The sequence below is a fragment of the Henckelia pumila genome, chromosome 4 (genome assembly GCF_033568475.1).
Source record: "Henckelia pumila isolate YLH828 chromosome 4, ASM3356847v2, whole genome shotgun sequence".
NCBI classification, from domain to species: domain Eukaryota; kingdom Viridiplantae; phylum Streptophyta; class Magnoliopsida; order Lamiales; family Gesneriaceae; genus Henckelia; species Henckelia pumila.
Genome location: NC_133123.1, coordinates 209,205,945 through 209,211,904, shown reverse-complemented (window position 1 = coordinate 209,211,904; position 5,960 = coordinate 209,205,945).

The window sequence follows — 5,960 nt, the reverse complement described above, 5'->3', positions numbered from 1 at the left end:
TCCCGGATTAGCCATGAATCTTGACACCACACTGATTGCGTATGCTAGATCAGGCCTACTACACACTATTCCATATATGAGACTCCCCGCTCCACTAGCATATGGAATACCAGCCATCTTCGTCTTTTCTTCCTCAATTTCAGGTGATTGACTCTCAGATAGCTTCAAATGCTGTCCCAGAGGGGTCAAGATAGATTTTGCTTGATTCGTGTTATACCGCAAAACAACATTCTTCAAATAGTTCTTCTGACTCAGATGAATCTCCTGCCTTTTCCTGTTTCTCACTATGTCCATGCCCAGAATTCTCTTCGCTTCACCCAGATCTTTCATCTCAAACTCTGAGTTGAGCTGTTGCTTCAAGGATGATATCTCTGTCCTACTTTTACTTGCAATCAATATATCATCAATATAAGTTAGTAGGTACAAGATAACCTGCCCATTATCCTTCTTCAGATAGACACATCTGTCATATTGGCTTCTCACAAAACCAATACCAATCATGAACTCATCAAAACTCCTATTCCACTGCCTCGAACTCTGCTTCAGCCCATACAATTATTTTCTCAGTAAGCAGACTTTGTTCTGTGTTTTCTTATGTATGAAGCCCTTTGGTTATTCCATATAAATGGTTTCTTCCAGATCACCGTGTAGAAACGCAGTTTTCACATCCATCTGCTCAAGCTCCAAGTTGAGTTGGTTCACCAGTGCTAACATAATCCGGATGGAACAATGTTTGACCACTGGAGAATAGACTTCATTAAAATCTATCCCTTCTACTTGACCAAAACCATTTGCAACCAATCTTGCTTTATACTTGATCTGATCTGTACCAGGAGTTCCTTCCTTTTGTTTATAGATCCACTTGCATCCCAATGTCTTTTGATGCTTCGGTCTGTCTACTAACGTCCAGGTTTGATTCTTATCGAGTGATTTTATCTCTTCATTCATAGCTTCAATCAACTTGTTTTTCTGTTTACTCGCCATAGCTTCATCATATGTATTCGGCTCTGAATACTCCACCTCCTCAGCTACTGTAAGTGCATACCAAGCCAGATCAGCTTCACCAAACCTCTTAGGAGCTCGGATCTCCCTTCTGGTTCTGTCCCTTACAAGATTGTAGGTACTCATGTCTTCTTTTGGATCACTCGCTGTCATATCATCATCTTGCATCTCATCTGACTCTTCATCTGGCACATAAGACTCCACCTCAATCGGTAGTTTATCATTCACACTGATCTGACTGTCCTTTCCATCTGTATTCATTTTATATCCCAGTTTGGATTCATCAAACTTCACATCCCTGGTGTTGAAGAACTTTGGACCTCTTGACTCCAGGTTCCAAACCTTATAACCCTTCACACCATCCGGATACCCATTGAATATACATCTGACTGCCCTTGCTTCCAACTTGTCCTGTTTCAGATGAGCATATGCAAGACATCCTAATACCCTCAAGTTTGAGTAGTCTGCAGGTGTTCCACTCCACTTCTCCATTGGTGTCTTGAAACCAATCGCACTGGATGGACACCTATTGACCAAATAGCACACAGTAGATAATGATTCTCCCCAGAAGGACTTAGAAAGAGAAGCATTGATCAACATACATATGACCCTTTCCAGAAGAGTTCTATTCATTCTCTCTGACAGGCCGTTCTGTTGTGGTGTTCCTCCCACTGTTCTGTGTCTGGTAATGTCTTTATCCTTACATAGGTTGACAAACTTATCTGATAAGTATTCCAGTCCATTATATGTTCTCAGGTGTTTAACTCTTCTATCACTTTTGTTCTCTACTGCCAGCAGCCATTCTCTGAACTTTCATATGCTTCATCCTTAGTCTTTAAGATGAATGTCCATACTCTCCTTGAGTAATCATCTATCAAAGACATGAAGTATCTGCCTCCACCATGAGTTTTTGTCCGAGAAGGACCCCATAGATATGAATGAATGTAGGCCAATGGTTGCTCAGTTGTGTGACTTCCTTGACCAAACGATACTCTTTTAGATTTTCCAAGAGCACAGCTATCACACAACTCCAGTGATTCTATCTTATCTCCACCTAACAGACCCTGTTTAGATAGCTCATGTAATCCCTTCTCACTTACATGTCCAAGCCTTAGATGCCATAGCATGGTTCTGTCTTGCTATTCCTGAATACTTGCTGTACTTCCAATAATCGTTTCCCCTTGTAGTACATATAAGAGGTTTCTTTTGACAGCCTTCATAACAACCAGAGATCCTTTAGACACTGAGATACTTCCTGCTCCTGATTTGAATGAATATCCTTGAGCATCAAGTGTTCCCAATGATATCAAGTTTCTCTTCAACTCGGGCACATACCTCACCTTGGTGAGTACTCTGTCGATCCCATCATGCATCCTTATTATGATGTTTCCAGAGCCCTTTATCCTGCATGATTGATTATTCACCAACAGTACCATGCCCTGATCTGATTCCTCCAATTTTTCAAACCAAGATCTTATAGGACACATGTGAAAGGAGCATCCTGAATCCAATATCCATTCGTGGTTTTGATCACCTTTAGAAACCGCCAATACTTCTGCTGAGTCATATCCATCTAAAACTATGGCAAGAGTACCATCTTCCTTGAATTTTTCATGTTGCTTCCCTTTCTTTTCCGGACTATCTCTTCTTAGATGTCCAACCTTCTGACAAGAATAACACTTCATATTACCCAAATTTATGTTCTGGTATCTTCCTTGACTCTTCGATCTGGATTTTTGCATGTATTTCCCACCGGATGTCCTCTTATCACTTCTGCCTCTCGCCATAAGACCTTCTCCATGTGATTCAGTGTTTGTGTTTGACTTTTTCTGAAGTTCCTTGGATTGAATAGCAGACATAACTTCTTCCAATGTTATCGTCTGTTCTCTTCCATATAGTAAAGCATCTCTGAAATTTTCATATGCTTTTGGAAGAGCATTCAGAAGTATCAAAGCCCGATCTTCATCCTCAAGATTTACTTCAATATTCTCCAAGCCATCCAATATCTTGGTGAATTCTTCGATCTGGTCTTCAAGGTTCTTCTCATCCTTAATCACAAAAGAATACAACCTCTGTTTCATGCACAGAAGGTTAGCCAGGGATTTCGTCATGTATAGATTCTCAAGCTTACGCCACACCGCCGCTGCAGATTCTTCTCTGGCCACCTCCCGAAGAGGTCTATCACCCAGACAGAGAATAATTGCACTGTGTGCTTTCTCGAGTAATTCATCTTTGGTCTTTATATCATCATACATCTCCTCCTTCTTCTTAAGAGCTTCCACCAATCCTTGTTGTATCAGGATTGCACGCATCTTAATTCTCCAGAGCGAGAAATCGTTCTTGCACGTAAACTTCTCAATATCAAACTTCATTAATCTCACCATCTTTGCTTAGTTTCCCACAGACGGCGCCACTGTTAGGAATCAATCCAAAAATTTGGTATTCCGAGAAAGTTAACTAGCAGCACGCACAAGAACAATAATCCCAGATAAGAACACACAACTCCGATCACACACCAAATCACGCGAAAGCAAAATAAACGACACAAATATTTACGTGGTTCGACAAGGAATTTGCCTACGTCCACGGGAGAGCAACACAATCACTTTATTAATCACCAACAGAACAAACCAAGCTCAATCAACAGAGCTTATTACAGAGATAGACCAGAAAACTCTTAATGCTAAATATAGACGCGATTCAAGCTATTGATACTTGAATCTTCCCGTCACAATCTACGCCCAAGTTTTCTCCTCCGAAATCTCTCATTCTTCTCTCTCAATATATTCTGAAGACTTTGATTTTCTGTTATGTTCGTTGCGGCCAGCTTCCATCTGATTATATAGAGAATTAAACGACTTTCATCTTGGACTTTAGGTCAATAGTAACTTACGGCCCAACTATAAAATCAACATGGTCCAACCCGATAAGCCTTTTATTCATTGATCTGCTCTTGTACTTCGATCTGCATCGATCTACATGCAAGCTTCCAGCTTTACGGAAACTTCATCTGACTTCTAACCAAGTCACAATACTCGAGCAATCTATCTGTATGAACTCATCCGAAGACTCATCTGACCATCACATCGACCTGATCTCAGTATTCGATCTGGACCATGAACTCATCTGAACACCGAGCTCATCTGATATGTACTATTCAATCCGATCTCTTCTCTATTCTCATTCAATCTGATAGAAGCATACTTCAACAATCTTAAATTGACTGACAACATGACAAAAAATTAATATTATATGTATATCAGTTTTGAAATTGAATTCTCGTAGAAGGGTTAGAAGTAGTGAATATTGTGGCCTACTGATCATAATGTGTTGATGTGTTTTCCAATGGGATTGGCGGAGGAAGATGGCACCTTAATTTGGCACTACTCTCCCAATGGTGAATATACTGTCAAGTCGGGCTACCATCTTGCCCTATCTTGTGATGAAGCTAGTAGTAGTGGAGCATGATGTAGTATTTCTTTTGGTCTTCGCAAATTGTGGAAGTTAAAAGTTACCAAGTAAAACAAAACTAGATATGTGGCAAGCTATTTATGATGCATTGCCCGTGCGTGATAATCTTGCCAAGAGAGGGGTGAGTGTACCAATTTTCTGTCTGTTTTGCAAGTCAGCCCTTGAGCAAATTTTCCATATTTTTTGGAGATGCAACAATTCGCGGCGAATCTGGAAGAAGTCAACGATTTGGCCTTTGCTGCGTCATTTTTCAAACGACTTTTTTGAGGATCTTTTTTCTTGTATGGTGGTTCATGCTTCTCCGAAGGATTTTCAAACTTTTGTGCTTGTGTGTTGGAGTTACTGGGCGGCGAGAAATCATTTGGTGTTTGAAGAAAAAGCAAAAATTTGTTACTAATGTTTTGTTTTTTGCAGGGCGTTTTTGTTACGGTGCAATAATTGTCCCTGCAGGTAGAACGGTTAAACCATGACACTTGGATTGTTGTTAGGTTTAAAAGATTTGAGTTGCACAATTACCACAAGCTATAGTTTTTGGTAGCGACAAGAATTCGGTCCTACATTTTTGACGAGCTCCAACCTATTAGCTTCTCATGTTTAGACCCATGTCAACAAGATATTTTTGCACGCTCATTTTGGCAACCACTGTCTTTTGATGTGATAAAAATCAATGTGAATGCAACAGTGTTTGAATCTCAAAAATTTGTTAGTATAGAGTGGTGGGAAGGGACCATCTTAGGCATGTTTTATTTGCCTTGTCAAATGTTTCTATAGTAGTTTTTCACCTCACTTAATAGAGATGTTATCTCTTAAGGAAGGATTATTGCAAGCAATCAATAGATGACAACGTTTTTGGATTGTGGAAACTGATGCTATCAATGTGGTTTGGGCCATAAAGCACGCCAAACCTTTCTCGATGGAGGAACCAATAGCTGTGTAATGGTGTGAAGTTACTGCTTTCAAGTTTCATCTGTTATAATATGCTTATTGTCGACATAGGTGTCAATGATACGTATGATTTCATCAAAACAAACACAAAAACAAAAATAAATTCTCACAATTTATTTTTACTTCACCTCTATATTCCGTAGCCGCTTTGTGTTTTCTAAAACATTAGTTTTTAAATAATGTCAGATATAATTGGATAGTTCTCAAAATGTATGTATAATATATATTATCAATCAAACGTACTCCCCAAAATTACTGACATTTATCACGGTTTATTTTTTACATGAAGTTGACCTCGGAATTTGGAGTCAAAAATCTTAGGGAAAATGTAGGCCTTAAAATCTTATTACGTAGAAGAATCTCGTAAAGTACCAAGTATTTAATAAATCATTGACGACAAATGCGTCTAGAATTACTTTTTAAAAATAATAATGTGTAGAATTTTCTAATAATATATGGTGCTGCTTGTAGTGGTTAGCATGTAGAAAAAGCAACGAAATTGAGAACGAAAAAATTTATCAGTGTCTCGTGGCTACGTTTCA